Source organism: Spea bombifrons, chromosome 3, assembly GCF_027358695.1.
Source record: "Spea bombifrons isolate aSpeBom1 chromosome 3, aSpeBom1.2.pri, whole genome shotgun sequence".
Classification (NCBI taxonomy): domain Eukaryota; kingdom Metazoa; phylum Chordata; class Amphibia; order Anura; family Pelobatidae; genus Spea; species Spea bombifrons.
The window spans coordinates 120,154,882-120,171,157 of NC_071089.1; the positions used below are offsets into that span (position 1 = coordinate 120,154,882).

The 16,276-nt window shown below is 40.4% G+C and overlaps 1 protein-coding gene and 16 non-coding genes across 17 annotated transcripts in view; 1 reads left to right on the forward strand and 16 right to left on the reverse strand.

Annotated features, from left to right (window-relative positions):
- The window catches only part of LOC128482812 (uncharacterized), a 379,467-nt gene that overhangs the window by 191,323 nt on the left and 171,868 nt on the right, over nt 1–16,276 (forward strand). The gene's annotated exons all lie outside the window — the stretch shown is intronic.
- TRNAK-CUU (transfer RNA lysine (anticodon CUU)) lies at nt 2,088–2,160 on the reverse strand. The gene has a single exon. It is a non-coding gene; the product is annotated as a tRNA-Lys (tRNA).
- TRNAK-CUU (transfer RNA lysine (anticodon CUU)) lies at nt 2,587–2,659 on the reverse strand. Its single transcript has one exon. It is a non-coding gene; the product is annotated as a tRNA-Lys (tRNA).
- On the reverse strand, nt 2,762–2,834 carry TRNAK-CUU (transfer RNA lysine (anticodon CUU)). Its single transcript has one exon. It is a non-coding gene; the product is annotated as a tRNA-Lys (tRNA).
- Nucleotides 3,438–3,510, reverse strand: TRNAK-CUU (transfer RNA lysine (anticodon CUU)). Its single transcript has one exon. It is a non-coding gene; the product is annotated as a tRNA-Lys (tRNA).
- Nucleotides 4,290–4,362, reverse strand: TRNAK-CUU (transfer RNA lysine (anticodon CUU)). Its single transcript has one exon. It is a non-coding gene; the product is annotated as a tRNA-Lys (tRNA).
- TRNAK-CUU (transfer RNA lysine (anticodon CUU)) lies at nt 4,789–4,861 on the reverse strand. The gene has a single exon. It is a non-coding gene; the product is annotated as a tRNA-Lys (tRNA).
- On the reverse strand, nt 4,964–5,036 carry TRNAK-CUU (transfer RNA lysine (anticodon CUU)). The gene has a single exon. It is a non-coding gene; the product is annotated as a tRNA-Lys (tRNA).
- TRNAK-CUU (transfer RNA lysine (anticodon CUU)) lies at nt 5,465–5,537 on the reverse strand. The gene has a single exon. It is a non-coding gene; the product is annotated as a tRNA-Lys (tRNA).
- TRNAK-CUU (transfer RNA lysine (anticodon CUU)) lies at nt 5,640–5,712 on the reverse strand. The gene has a single exon. It is a non-coding gene; the product is annotated as a tRNA-Lys (tRNA).
- Nucleotides 6,141–6,213, reverse strand: TRNAK-CUU (transfer RNA lysine (anticodon CUU)). The gene has a single exon. It is a non-coding gene; the product is annotated as a tRNA-Lys (tRNA).
- On the reverse strand, nt 6,492–6,564 carry TRNAK-CUU (transfer RNA lysine (anticodon CUU)). Its single transcript has one exon. It is a non-coding gene; the product is annotated as a tRNA-Lys (tRNA).
- On the reverse strand, nt 6,991–7,063 carry TRNAK-CUU (transfer RNA lysine (anticodon CUU)). The gene has a single exon. It is a non-coding gene; the product is annotated as a tRNA-Lys (tRNA).
- TRNAK-CUU (transfer RNA lysine (anticodon CUU)) lies at nt 7,166–7,238 on the reverse strand. Its single transcript has one exon. It is a non-coding gene; the product is annotated as a tRNA-Lys (tRNA).
- Nucleotides 7,667–7,739, reverse strand: TRNAK-CUU (transfer RNA lysine (anticodon CUU)). Its single transcript has one exon. It is a non-coding gene; the product is annotated as a tRNA-Lys (tRNA).
- Nucleotides 7,842–7,914, reverse strand: TRNAK-CUU (transfer RNA lysine (anticodon CUU)). The gene has a single exon. It is a non-coding gene; the product is annotated as a tRNA-Lys (tRNA).
- On the reverse strand, nt 9,368–9,440 carry TRNAK-CUU (transfer RNA lysine (anticodon CUU)). The gene has a single exon. It is a non-coding gene; the product is annotated as a tRNA-Lys (tRNA).

The following is a 16,276-nucleotide window of genomic DNA, read 5'->3' on the forward strand; positions in this document are numbered from 1 at the left end:
ACCAGCAAACATCAGAAAAAGCTGGCATGAAATCTGCCTATGACACCTGCGAAGCTCATAAGTAGTGCAATGGATGCTGTATAAATACATCCTAATTTGAAGCTGAACGCCTTTGGCTTTTTCATATTATCAGTCTTATTGGTGTTGGGAGGAATACGGGCGTAGGCTGTGAACTGCAATTTTCAAAGGTTGACATAAATGCTATATCTTCGCCCAACGTGGGGATCGAACCCACGACCCTGAGATGAAGAGTCTCATGCTCTACCGACTGAGTTAGCCGGGCTGTGATCTTGCACGTTCCCCACAAAATCGGGGCTACTATCACTTGTTGCACTCAGCAGTATTTCAGGAACTTTTAGAGAAATTGCCATAAAAACCACATCTTCGCCCAATGTGGGGCTCGAACCCACGACCCTGAGATTAAGAGTCTCATGTTCTACCGACTGAGCTAGCCGGGCTGTGACATCTGCATGTCACCCACAGAATCGGGGCTACTATCACTTGTTGCACTCAGCAGTATCTCAGGAACTTTTAGAGAAATTGCCATAAAAACCACATCTTCGCCCAACGTGGGGCTCAAACCCACGACCCTGAGATTAAAAGTCTCATGTTCTACCGACTGAGCTAGCCAGGCTGCGATATCTGGGTTGCCCACAGAATCGGGGCTACTATCACTTGTTGCACTCAGCGCTATCTTAGGAACGTTTAGAGAAATTGCCAGGACTCGAGATGGTCACCAGTTCCATTTGACATAGAAGAAAGAAGTCAAAAGCTTTATCAAAGAAGGGAAAAATCTTTTGTCATATTATTTCCCCTAGGCTCTGTCATCTGAAGGTTTAAGCTTAGGCCCACCAGCAAACATCAGAAAAAGCTGGCATGAAATCTGCCTATGACACCTGCCAAGCTCATAAGTAGTGCAATGGATGCTGTATAAATACATCCTAATTTGAAGCTGAACGCCTTTGGCTTTTTCATATTATCAGTCTTATTGGTGTTGGGAGGAATACGGGCGTAGGCTGTGAACTGCAATTTTCAAAGGTTGACAAAAAAAGTTTATCTTCGCCCAAAGTGGGGCTCGAACCCACGACCCTGAGATTAAGAGTCTCATGCTCTACCGACTGAGCTAGCCGGGCTATGATCTTGCATGTTCCCCACAAAATCGGGGCTACTATCACTTGTTGCACTCAGCAGTATCTCGGGAACTTTTAGAGAAATTGCCATAAAAACCACATCTTCGCCCAACGTGGGGCTCGAACCCACGACCCTGAGATTAAGAGTCTCATGCTCTACCGACTGAGATAGCCGGGCTGTGACATCTGTGTCGACTCCACAGAATCGGGGCTACTATCACTTGTTGCACTCAGCGCTATCTTAGGAACGTTTAGAGAAATTGCCAGGACTCGAGATGGTCACCAGCTCCATTTGACATAGAAGAAAGAAGTCAAAAGCTTTATCAAAGAAGGGAAAAATCTTTTGTCATATTATTTCCCCTAGGCTCTGTCATCTGAAGGTTTAATCTTAGGCCCACCAGCAAACATCAGAAAAAGCTGGCATGAAATCTGCCTATGACACCTGCGAAGCTCATAAGTAGTGCAATGGATGCTGTATAAATACATCCTAATTTGAAGCTGAACGCCTTTGGCTTTTTCATATTATCAGTCTTATTGGTGTTGGGAGGAATACGGGCGTAGGCTGTGAACTGCAATTTTCAAAGGTTGACATAAATGCTATATCTTCGCCCAACGTGGGGATCGAACCCATGACCCTGAGATTAAGAGTCTCATGCTCTACCGACTGAGCTAGCCGGGCTGTGATCTTGCACGTTCCCCACAAAATCGGGGCTACTATCACTTGTTGCACTCAGCAGTATTTCAGGAACTTTTAGAGAAATTGCCATAAAAACCACATCTTCGCCCAATGTGGGGCTCGAACCCACGACCCTGAGATTAAGAGTCTCATGTTCTACCGACTGAGCTAGCCGGGCTGTGACATCTGCATGTCACCCACAGAATCGGGGCTACTATCACTTGTTGCACTCAGCAGTATCTCAGGAACTTTTAGAGAAATTGCCATAAAAACCACATCTTCGCCCAACGTGGGGCTCGAACCCACGACCCTGAGATTAAGAGTCTCATGCTCTACCGACTGAGCTAGCCAGGCTGCGATATCTGGGTTGCCCACAGAATCGGGGCTACTATCACTTGTTGCACTCAGCGCTATCTTAGGAACGTTTAGAGAAATTGCCAGGACTCGAGATGGTCACCAGCTCCATTTGACATAGAAGAAAGAAGTCAAAAGCTTTATCAAAGAAGGGAAAAATCTTTTGTCATATTATTTCCCCTAGGCTCTGTCATCTGAAGGTTTAAGCTTAGGCCCACCAGCAAACATCAGAAAAAGCTGGCATGAAATCTGCCTATGACACCTGCCAAGCTCATAAGTAGTGCAATGGATGCTGTATAAATACATCCTAATTTGAAGCTGAACGCCTTTGGCTTTTTCATATTATCACTCTTATTGGTGTTGGGAGGAATACGGGCGTAGGCTGTGAACTGCAATTTTCAAAGGTTGACAAAAAAAGTTTATCTTCGCCCAACGTGGGGCTCGAACCCACGACCCTGAGATTAAGAGTCTCATGCTCTACCGACTGAGCTAGCCGGGCTGTGATCTTGCATGTTCCCCACAAAATCGGGGCTACTATCACTTGTTGCACTCAGCAGTATCTCGGGAACTTTTAGAGAAATTGCCATAAAAACCACATCTTCGCCCAACGTGGGGCTCGAACCCACGACCCTGAGATTAAGAGTCTCATGCTCTACCGACTGAGCTAGCCGGGCTGTGACATCTGTGTCGACTCCACAGAATCGGGGCTACTATCACTTGTTGCACTCAGCGCTATCTTAGGAACGTTTAGAGAAATTGCCAGGACTCGAGATGGTCACCAGCTCCATTTGACATAGAAGAAAGAAGTCAAAAGCTTTATCAAAGAAGGGAAAAATCTTTTGTCATATTATTTCCCCTAGGCTCTGTCATCTGAAGGTTTAAGCTTAGGCCCACCAGCAAACATCAGAAAAAGCTGGCATGAAATCTGCCTATGACACCTGCCAAGCTCATAAGTAGTGCAATGGATGCTGTATAAATACATCCTAATTTGAAGCTGAACGCCTTTGGCTTTTTCATATTATCACTCTTATTGGTGTTGGGAGGAATACGGGCGTAGGCTGTGAACTGCAATTTTCAAAGGTTGACAAAAAAAGTTTATCTTCGCCCAAAGTGGGGCTCGAACCCACGACCCTGAGATTAAGAGTCTCATGCTCTACCGACTGAGCTAGCCGGGCTATGATCTTGCATGTTCCCCACAAAATCGGGGCTACTATCACTTGTTGCACTCAGCAGTATCTCGGGAACTTTTAGAGAAATTGCCATAAAAACCACATCTTCGCCCAACGTGGGGCTCGAACCCACGACCCTGAGATTAAGAGTCTCATGCTCTACCGACTGAGCTAGCCGGGCTGTGACATCTGTGTCGGCTCCACAGAATCGGGGCTACTATCACTTGTTGCACTCAGCGCTATCTTAGGAACGTTTAGAGAAATTGCCAGGACTCGAGATGGTCACCAGCTCCATTTGACATAGAAGAAAGAAGTCAAAAGCTTTATCAAAGAAGGGAAAAATCTTTTGTCATATTATTTCCCCTAGGCTCTGTCATCTGAAGGTTTAATCTTAGGCCCACCAGCAAACATCAGAAAAAGCTGGCATGAAATCTGCCTATGACACCTGCGAAGCTCATAAGTAGTGCAATGGATGCTGTATAAATACATCCTAATTTGAAGCTGAACGCCTTTGGCTTTTTCATATTATCAGTCTTATTGGTGTTGGGAGGAATACGGGCGTAGGCTGTGAACTGCAATTTTCAAAGGTTGACATAAATGCTATATCTTCGCCCAACGTGGGGATCGAACCCATGACCCTGAGATTAAGAGTCTCATGCTCTACCGACTGAGCTAGCCGGGCTGTGATCTTGCACGTTCCCCACAAAATCGGGGCTACTATCACTTGTTGCACTCAGCAGTATTTCAGGAACTTTTAGAGAAATTGCCATAAAAACCACATCTTCGCCCAATGTGGGGCTCGAACCCACGACCCTGAGATTAAGAGTCTCATGTTCTACCGACTGAGCTAGCCGGGCTGTGACATCTGCATGTCACCCACAGAATCGGGGCTACTATCACTTGTTGCACTCAGCAGTATCTCAGGAACTTTTAGAGAAATTGCCATAAAAACCACATCTTCGCCCAACGTGGGGCTCGAACCCACGACCCTGAGATTAAGAGTCTCATGCTCTACCGACTGAGCTAGCCAGGCTGCGATATCTGGGTTGCCCACAGAATCGGGGCTACTATCACTTGTTGCACTCAGCGCTATCTTAGGAACGTTTAGAGAAATTGCCAGGACTCGAGATGGTCACCAGTTCCATTTGACATAGAAGAAAGAAGTCAAAAGCTTTATCAAAGAAGGGAAAAATCTTTTGTCATATTATTTCCCCTAGGCTCTGTCATCTGAAGGTTTAAGCTTAGGCCCACCAGCAAACATCAGAAAAAGCTGGCATGAAATCTGCCTATGACACCTGCCAAGCTCATAAGTAGTGCAATGGATGCTGTATAAATACATCCTAATTTGAAGCTGAACGCCTTTGGCTTTTTCATATTATCACTCTTATTGGTGTTGGGAGGAATACGGGCGTAGGCTGTGAACTGCAATTTTCAAAGGTTGACAAAAAAAGTTTATCTTCGCCCAACGTGGGGCTCGAACCCACGACCCTGAGATTAAGAGTCTCATGCTCTACCGACTGAGCTAGCCGGGCTGTGATCTTGCATGTTCCCCACAAAATCGGGGCTACTATCACTTGTTGCACTCAGCAGTATCTCGGGAACTTTTAGAGAAATTGCCATAAAAACCACATCTTCGCCCAACGTGGGGCTCGAACCCACGACCCTGAGATTAAGAGTCTCATGCTCTACCGACTGAGCTAGCCGGGCTGTGACATCTGTGTCGACTCCACAGAATCGGGGCTACTATCACTTGTTGCACTCAGCGCTATCTTAGGAACGTTTAGAGAAATTGCCAGGACTCGAGATGGTCACCAGCTCCATTTGACATAGAAGAAAGAAGTCAAAAGCTTTATCAAAGAAGGGAAAAATCTTTTGTCATATTATTTCCCCTAGGCTCTGTCATCTGAAGGTTTAAGCTTAGGCCCACCAGCAAACATCAGAAAAAGCTGGCATGAAATCTGCCTATGACACCTGCCAAGCTCATAAGTAGTGCAATGGATGCTGTATAAATACATCCTAATTTGAAGCTGAACGCCTTTGGCTTTTTCATATTATCACTCTTATTGGTGTTGGGAGGAATACGGGCGTAGGCTGTGAACTGCAATTTTCAAAGGTTGACAAAAAAAGTTTATCTCCGCCCAACGTGGGGCTCGAACCCACGACCCTGAGATTAAGAGTCTCATGCTCTACCGACTGAGCTAGCCGGGCTGTGATCTTGCATGTTCCCCACAAAATCGGGGCTACTATCACTTGTTGCACTCAGCAGTATCTCGGGAACTTTTAGAGAAATTGCCATAAAAACCACATCTTCGCCCAACGTGGGGCTCGAACCCACGACCCTGAGATTAAGAGTCTCATGCTCTACCGACTGAGCTAGCCGGGCTGTGACATCTGTGTCGACTCCACAGAATCGGGGCTACTATCACTTGTTGCACTCAGCGCTATCTTAGGAACGTTTAGAGAAATTGCCAGGACTCGAGATGGTCACCAGCTCCATTTGACATAGAAGAAAGAAGTCAAAAGCTTTATCAAAGAAGGGAAAAATCTTTTGTCATATTATTTCCCCTAGGCTCTGTCATCTGAAGGTTTAATCTTAGGCCCACCAGCAAACATCAGAAAAAGCTGGCATGAAATCTGCCTATGACACCTGCGAAGCTCATAAGTAGTGCAATGGATGCTGTATAAATACATCCTAATTTGAAGCTGAACGCCTTTGGCTTTTTCATATTATCAGTCTTATTGGTGTTGGGAGGAATACGGGCGTAGGCTGTGAACTGCAATTTTCAAAGGTTGACATAAATGCTATATCTTCGCCCAACGTGGGGATCGAACCCACGACCCTGAGATTAAGAGTCTCATGCTCTACCGACTGAGCTAGCCGGGCTGTGATCTTGCACGTTCCCCACAAAATCGGGGCTACTATCACTTGTTGCACTCAGCAGTATTTCAGGAACTTTTAGAGAAATTGACATAAAAACCACATCTTCGCCCAATGTGGGGCTCGAACCCACGACCCTGAGATTTAGAGTCTCATGTTCTACCGACTGAGCTAGCCGGGCTGTGACATCTGCATGTCACCCACAGAATCGGGGCTACTATCACTTGTTTTACTCAGCAGTATCTCAGGAACTTTTAGAGAAATTGCCATAAAAACCACATCTTCGCCCAACGTGGGGCTCGAACCCACGACCCTGAGATTAAGAGTCTCATGCTCTACCGACTGAGCTAGCCAGGCTGCGATATCTGGGTTGCCCACAGAATCGGGGCTACTATCACTTGTTGCACTCAGCGCTATCTTAGGAACGTTTAGAGAAATTGCCAGGACTCGAGATGGTCACCAGTTCCATTTGACATAGAAGAAAGAAGTCAAAAGCTTTATCAAAGAAGGGAAAAATCTTTTGTCATATTATTTCCCCTAGGCTCTGTCATCTGAAGGTTTAAGCTTAGGCCCACCAGCAAACATCAGAAAAAGCTGGCATGAAATCTGCCTATGACACCTGCCAAGCTCATAAGTAGTGCAATGGATGCTGTATAAATACATCCTAATTTGAAGCTGAACGCCTTTGGCTTTTTCATATTATCACTCTTATTGGTGTTGGGAGGAATACGGGCGTAGGCTGTGAACTGCAATTTTCAAAGGTTGACAAAAAAAGTTTATCTTCGCCCAACGTGGGGCTCGAACCCACGACCCTGAGATTAAGAGTCTCATGCTCTACCGACTGAGCTAGCCGAGCTGTGACCTTGCATGTTCCCCACAAAATCGGGGCTACTATCACTTGTTGCACTCAGCAGTATCTCGGGAACTTTTAGAGAAATTGCCATAAAAACCACATCTTCGCCCAACGTGGGGCTCGAACCCACGACCCTGAGATTAAGAGTCTCATGCTCTACCGACTGAGCTAGCCGGGCTGTGACATCTGTGTCGACTCCACAGAATCGGGGCTACTATCACTTGTTGCACTCAGCGCTATCTTAGGAACGTTTAGAGAAATTGCCAGGACTCGAGATGGTCACCAGCTCCATTTGACATAGAAGAAAGAAGTCAAAAGCTTTATCAAAGAAGGGAAAAATCTTTTGTCATATTATTTCCCCTAGGCTCTGTCATCTGAAGGTTTAAGCTTAGGCCCACCAGCAAACATCAGAAAAAGCTGGCATGAAATCTGCCTATGACACCTGCCAAGCTCATAAGTAGTGCAATGGATGCTGTATAAATACATCCTAATTTGAAGCTGAACGCCTTTGGCTTTTTCATATTATCAGTCTTATTGGTGTTGGGAGGAATACGGGCGTAGGCTGTGAACTGCAATTTTCAAAGGTTGACAAAAAAAGTTTATCTTCGCCCAACGTGGGGCTCGAACCCACGACCCTGAGATTAAGAGTCTCATGCTCTACCGACTGAGCTAGCCGGGCTGTGATCTTGCATGTTCCCCACAAAATCGGGGCTACTATCACTTGTTGCACTCAGCAGTATCTCGGGAACTTTTAGAGAAATTGCCATAAAAACCACATCTTCGCCCAACGTGGGGCTCGAACCCACGACCCTGAGATTAAGAGTCTCATGCTCTACCGACTGAGCTAGCCGGGCTGTGACATCTGTGTCGACTCCACAGAATCGGGGCTACTATCACTTGTTGCACTCAGCGCTATCTTAGGAACGTTTAGAGAAATTGCCAGGACTCGAGATGGTCACCAGCTCCATTTGACATAGAAGAAAGAAGTCAAAAGCTTTATCAAAGAAGGGAAAAATCTTTTGTCATATTATTTCCCCTAGGCTCTGTCATCTGAAGGTTTAATCTTAGGCCCACCAGCAAACATCAGAAAAAGCTGGCATGAAATCTGCCTATGACACCTGCGAAGCTCATAAGTACTGCAATGGATGCTGTGTAAATACATCCTAATTTGAAGCTGAACGCCTTTGGCTTTTTCATATTATCAGTCTTATTGGTGTTGGGAGGAATACGGGCGTAGGCTGTGAACTGCAATTTTCAAAGGTTGACATAAATGCTATATCTTCGCCCAACGTGGGGATCGAACCCACGACCCTGAGATTAAGAGTTTCATGCTTTACCGACTGAGCTAGCCGGGCTGTGATCTTGCACGTTCCCCACAAAATCGGGGCTACTATCACTTGTTGCACTCAGCAGTATTTCAGGAACTTTTAGAGAAATTGCCATAAAAACCACATCTTCGCCCAATGTGGGGCTCGAACAGACGACCCTGAGATTAAAAGTCTCATGTTCTACCGACTGAGCTAGCCGGGCTGTGACATCTGCATGTCACCCACAGAATCGGGGCTACTATCACTTGTTGCACTCAGCAGTATCTCAGGAACTTTTAGAGAAATTGCCATAAAAACCACATCTTCGCCCAACGTGGGGCTCAAACCCACGACCCTGAGATTAAGAGTCTCATGCTCTACCGACTGAGCTAGCCAGGCTGCGATATCTGGGTTGCCCACAGAATCGGGGCTACTATCACTTGTTGCACTCAGCGCTATCTTAGGAACGTTTAGAGAAATTGCCAGGACTCGAGATGGTCACCAGTTCCATTTGACATAGAAGAAAGAAGTCAAAAGCTTTATCAAAGAAGGGAAAAATCTTTTGTCATATTATTTCCCCTAGGCTCTGTCATCTGAAGGTTTAAGCTTAGGCCCACCAGCAAACATCAGAAAAAGCTGGCATGAAATCTGCCTATGACACCTGCCAAGCTCATAAGTAGTGCAATGGATGCTGTATAAATACATCCTAATTTGAAGCTGAACGCCTTTGGCTTTTTCATATTATCACTCTTATTGGTGTTGGGAGGAATACGGGCGTAGGCTGTGAACTGCAATTTTCAAAGGTTGACAAAAAAAGTTTATCTTCGCCCAACGTGGGGCTCGAACCCACGACCCTGAGATTAAGAGTCTCATGCTCTACGGACTGAGCTAGCCGGGCTGTGATGTTGCATGTTCCTCACAAAATCGGGGCTACTATCACTTGTTGCACTCAGCAGTATCTAGGGAACTTTTAGAGAAATTGCCATAAAAACCACATCTTCGCCCAACGTGGGGCTCGAACCCACGACCCTGAGATTAAGAGTCTCATGCTCTACCGACTGAGCTAGCCGGGCTGTGACGTCTGTGTTGACTCCACAGAATCGGGGCTACTATCACTTGTTGCACTCAGCGCTATCTTAGGAACGTTTAGAGAAATTGCCAGGACTCGAGATGGTCACCAGTTCCATTTGACATAGAAGAAAGAAGTCAAAAGCTTTATCAAAGAAGGGAAAAATCTTTTGTCATATTATTTCCCCTAGGCTCTGTCATCTGAAGGTTTAAGCTTAGGCCCACCAGTAAACATCAGAAAAAGCTGGCATGAAATCTGCCTATGACACCTGCCAAGCTCATAAGTAGTGCAATGGATGCTGTATAAATACATCCTAATTTGAAGCTGAACGCCTTTGGCTTTTTCATATTATCACTCTTATTGGTGTTGGGAGGAATACCGGCGTAGGCTGTGAACTGCAATTTTCAAAGGTTGACATAAAAGCTGTATCTTCGCCCAACGTGGGGTTCGAACCCAAGACCCTGAGATTAAGAGTCTCACGCTCTACCGACTGAGCTAGCCGGGCTGTGATCTTGCATGTTCCCCACAAAATCGGGGCTACTATCACTTGTTGCACTCAGCAGTATCTCAGGAACTTTTAGAGAAATTGCCATAAAAACCACATCTTCGCCCAATGTGGGGCTCGAACCCACGACCCTGAGATTAAGAGTCTCATGTTCTACCGACTGAGCTAGCCGGGCTGTGACATCTGCATTTTACCCACAGAATCGGGGCTACTATCACTTGTTGCACTCAGCAGTATCTCAGGAACTTTTAGAGAAATTGCCATAAAAACCACATCTTCACCCAACGTGGGGCTCGAACCCACGATCCAGACATTAAGAGTCTCATGCTCTACCGACTGAGCTAGCCAGGCTGTGATATCTGCGTGTTGCCCACAGAATCGGGGCTACTATCACTTGTTGCACTCAGCAGTATCTGAGGAACTTTTAGAGAAATTGCCAGGACTCGAGATGGTCACCAGTTCCATTTGACATAGAAGAATGAAGCCAAAAGCATTATCAAAGAAGGGAAAAATCTTTTGTCATATTATTTCCCCTAGGCTCTGTCATCTGAAGGTTTAAGTTTAGGCCCACCAGTAAACATCAAAAAAATCTGGCATGGAATTAGCAGGCTTCATTGACGCTTGGTTGTGACGTAGAACGTTGCACGCGTCGCGCTATGCGTGCTGGGTAATACGCCTGCGGCTGGTGCCAACCGCTGGAGACACATGAAGACGCTCGGTTTTCCCGGGTAATGGCGTAGCTGCCGAGATGAAAATCTAGCGGTTCTGAGCCTCAGAACTGCCTCAGGAGAGCGGACTGTTCCAGAACAGTGGACCTAGCCTGGGGGATCAACCTGGTATTTGCCGTTCACTTACCTATACAACTCGGCTCACTTCCTGCATATCGTTATCTGCTTGGACGAAAGGAGCAGGACATATGGCGTTTTACTGCTGAACAGGAAACTTTGATGCAGAGATATATGGATATATTCCTCGACCACGATTACAACTATGACTCTGCTCTGCTCTGCACCGTCCGGCTCTCAATGCAAGATAAGTGACGTTTCTAATATAAATATATTATTATTAGCCGAGATCCAAAGAAACTTTTGGAAGTATTAACATACTGCACTACTAACATACTGCACTACGCCATTACCTGGAGACATATATACCTATAAATATCCGGAGGCTTAAATTTATGAGGTCCCTGGAAATTTCACTGTTCATCACGGAATATTCTGTTTTCACTGAACTGTTGCAAACTTTTTTTATTTTTTTTTTTTTAAATATTCTCGGACTTAATATGAAATAATATGAATTAAAGCGAAACAAATTAAATAAAGGACGAGAGGTACAAATTTTAGGAGACTAAGGAATATACGTGGAGGGTGTTAAGAAGTTAAGGAAAGAAAGGAGATAAAAAGGGAAAAAAAGGAAAAAAAGGGAGAAAAAAAAACGGGAGAAACACCATATAAGAAATCAACGGCTACAAACGGCTACAAACGGCTTTAGAACACTTGTATTTAAAACACTAAGATGCCACCAAAAAAAGATAAAGACAAAGACAGAGAAAGGGACAGAGAAAAGGACAGAAGATTGAGTCATGAAAAATCTAAAGTTCTAACTACATATTACTCTCCCAAAACGATTCTCACTACACCTATATCCAAACATCCCTCAAAAGACTCCTCGGATATATCAGTTGACTCCTCTCTTGACACCTATTCCGAATTGCCACAAACTGAATTAATTAATCCAATCAAGATCAACAATATAAGTGATTTATACTCTAAACTTACTATCGAGATGAAAACTAATACAATCTCTCTGAAACAAGACATTGCATTAATTTCAGAAAAAATCAACTTTTATTAAAGAAGACAGTCTTGGCCATTTTTTGCTGGAAAACTTTCATAGACTTCCTAAACCAAAAGATCTGATCACCAGCACCCCAAGGGAGGTAATAGTCCGTTTCAACAATCTATATATCAAGAATCTCTTCACCACACAATTTAACAAAAATTCTGCACAAAGTGTGCAATATAAAGCTCTGAAACTTCTCCCTGATTTTTCAATGGCAACACGAAAGTTTAGAAGTCAATTTTATGAGGGCACTAAGAAACTCCGCGACCTGAACATTAAATATAAATGGGGATTACCCCTTAAGCTGATTATATATAACGAGGGAGAAACGCTAGTATTTAATAAACCTCCAGAACTTGAAGATTTTATATCTACATTTTCCCATAAGAAAAGTACCTTGGAGGGACGATGACGGCAGCTATTCCATTATGAATTGAACTTTTTATAAATAAGTATTTATTTAATTTATCTATTTTATTTATTTATTTTCTTTTTTTTTTTTTCTGAATTTAGGACGCTTGTCACTTTAAATTAAGAGAACTGCCACATTATCTGCTGATTTGCACATTTTCAGTTATAATTGCACGTATTAGAAACACATTTGGAAAAACCTGAGGTTTCTCATCTTATATTGATTTTGACTAGCTAATATATTATGAATTGAATTGTGCGTAGATATATTTATTTAAACTATTTATAATATCCATTTCTATAATATTTTTTATTTTTTTTCTTTGGATAGTTTTTTTTGTGTTTTTTTTTTTTTAGGACACTTGTCACTTTAAAATTATGTGTAGCTGTACACTATAAGAAGATTTGCACATTTTTTACCACTTTAAATTAAGAGAACTGCCACTTTAATTGCTGCTCTGTACATTCTTTTTATAATTGTATGTATTAGAAACACCTCAGGTTTTCCATTTTATATTGATTTTGATTATTTAACACATTATGAATTGAACTGTATGTAGATTTTCAAACGCTTGCTACTTTAAATTATTTAAGAGAATTTGTACAATACCTGTAGATTTGCACATTTTATACTATAAATGTACGTATTAGAAACACATAGGGAAAACTAGAAGTTCCTTAGGTTTCTATTAATAATGAATTTACCATAAAATAATGAAGTGGCAGTACACTAAATCTCGTTAGCACTTTATACTTGCTTATTTGCACTTAATTACTATTTATAATAATATTAGTACTTTACATCTGTTTACTTGCACTTAATTACTATTCATAATAATGTATCTATTTGATGAAATAATTTATTGATTATTATTACCATTGATTAATATTATTAATAATGAAAATATTATATAATAATCAAATTGTGGTACATTATACGCTTTAGACACTTTATTTTTGTTTATTGTACTTAACTTCACTTACAATGATTAATGTCTAAATTTATTAATAATGAAAGTATTATATAATAGTGAAATGGCGGTACACGAAATGCTTCGAGCACTTTATTTTGTCCACTTGCACTTTATTATAACTTAATAATTAAAAAAGAATAAGCCTGAGGAAATATTAATGAATTTACCATTTAGTAATGAAGTGGCAGCATACTAAAACTTGTTAGCATATTTGCACTAAACTACTATCTATAATAATGTTATTTATTTATTAAATTTATATTTAATTTTGTAATAATTTACTTATTAACAAAAATTTATTTATTATTGATTCTCATTAATATTATTAATAATGACTTTATTAAACAACAAAGTAAGGGTTGCACATTAAATTTCTTTAGCACTTTACACTTGTTTATTTGCACTTACTTATTAATTAAAATAATGTATTTATTTGATGAAATAATTTATTTATTATTACTACTACTGATAAATTTACTTTATTAATAACGAAAGCATTATATAATAATAAAATTGTGGTATATTAAATATTTTGAATAATATATTTTTGCTTATTTGCACTTAATTATCATATACAACAATTAATGATTAATTTTATTAACAATCTAAGCATTATATAATAATGAAATGGTGGTACACTAAATGCTTCTAGCACCTTACTTATGTCTATTTGCACTTAATTATTACTTATAATAATCAACAAATAATAAATTTATCACTTAGCAATGAAATGGCAGTACATTAAATTTCTTTAGCACTTTATACTTCTTCATCTTTATTTAATTATTATTTACAATAATGCATTTTTTGGACGAAAAAATTTACTTATTAATATTTTTATTGATTGATTAATCTTAATAATAACGAGAGTGTCACTTAATAATGACGTTTTAGCATCATTTAGTATCTTGCTTCTGGTTATCCGTATTTAATATTATTTATAATAATCTATCTATTTATTTAATTTATATTTCTACTTTTATTAACTTATTTATTATTACTATTTTTACACTAAAACCGGATTTATAATATCTTGATGAAAATAGAAGTGTATTAATTAATTAATTAATATACTAAGATATAATTACATCATTTTAGTATATTGCACTAAATTATTGTTTAATAAATATTATTTATGAACTTATTTGGTTAAATTTACTCAAGATTTATTTATCTTTTACTACCTTATTTATTAATTAATATGGTCAAAAGACTTACCAAAGTTAAAGAAGCAGCAGTATATTAACTTATTAATATGACAAATTTAAATCATATGAAGCGGATCTAATGGTGCCTCGATATTATTTAAAATATATATATATATATACACATTTTTTTTTTTTGTTTGTTTGTTTTTTCCCTTCTTCGTTTATTTATCGTATAGCTCTCCTTAACGTCGGCACCTACGCATGAACTCGCCCAATCTAATGAAGGGGCAAAGGACGCATGCAAGATTTTCATGCGTAAATTGTATAAATGCTTTGTTTTCTGTTGTTTGTGTATGTTCTGACAGTGAATCAGAGTTGAGGAGGGAGGAAGAGGGTCCAATATTATTTTACATTTATGACACTTAAACTTGTTTCTATTAATTGCCAAGGTTTAAATTCCCCATACAAAAGAGGTTTCTTATACGATATGTTAATTAGAGAACAAATAGACATATGTTTTGTGCAAGAAACACATTGGAAAGAAGGAGTTTCCCATGATTGGACTTATAAGAAATACCGCATATTACGCATGCTAGTTTAAGAGGGGAAAAAAAAGAGGAGTTGCAATCTTGATAAACAAAAATATTAAGTTTGAACAGATATATATGGAATCTGACCATGAAGCTAGATACACAATTCTCCTTTGTAAATTGAATGACGTGACCTACACTCTAGTTAATATATATGCACCAAATATCTCTACAGTTACATTTTTGGATAAAACTTTTGAAAAAATTCATGCTATTTCAAAAGGCTTTTTAGTAATCGGAGGAGATATGAATTGTATATTAGACGTCAAACTGGATAAGAGTTTTATGCATGGTACATATCCAAATTTAAAGTTGAAATCCTTAGCTAATTCATTTTCTTTGTGTCTTGCTCGTAATAATTTGTTCGATATCTGGAGAACGTATAATCCATCTGTGAAGGAGTTTACGTTTTATTCTGTCAGGCACCACTCGTATTCTAGAATTGATATGTTTCTTTCAGACAACAAATCCTTAGAAATTTATGAGTCGCCTACTATAGGAAATTTGACTTGGTCCGATCACGCACCTATCTTCATAAAAATTAAAAATAATGAAGAATTTAAAATAAAATCTATTTGGAGGCTTAACGAATCTCTTCTGCTTTCAAGTGATTTTAAGGAACAACTTAGGAATCTGGCCAAAAATTTTATTGAGACCAACGATAATGGCACAGTCTCGCTTGCTACTCTATGGTGCGCTTTTAAATGCACCATGCGGGGCTATCTTATAAAACAGGGAGCACACATAAAGAAAATGAAAGGCGCGACTCTAACAGATTTATATATCAAGTTGGCACAATTAGAAGCTAGTAATAAAATAAGACCTTCAAACCTCTTAATACACGAAATACACCTTAATAATACGCCGGCAGTCTTCTTAGCCTTAGATGCGGAGAAGGCTTTTGACCGGGTGAGTTGGCCCTTTTTGGAAGAAACTTTAAAAATGTTTGGCCTGAATGGACAATTTCTGGATAACATTATGGCACTGTATAAAAATCTGCAAGCTAAGATCTCAGGTTCAAATTTAAACTCGACTATTTTTCCTATCAATAATGGGACAAGACAAGGATGCCCTCTAGCTCCATTACTGTATGCCCTCTCTATCGAACCCCTTGCGACGATAATACGTAGGTCAGAAAAAATCTCTGGAATAACAACAGGTCCATATGAACATAAAATCTCTTTATACGCAGATGACATTCTCCTTACTTTATCTTTACCTGAAATATCACTTTCAGAGACATTGGAAAGTATTGAGGAATACGCAATATATTCTAATTATAAATTGAATTTAGACAAATCTCAGATCATTGACTTTAATATGGATTGTCCTAGATTTGATGAAATCAAAAGTAATTTTGCTTTTTT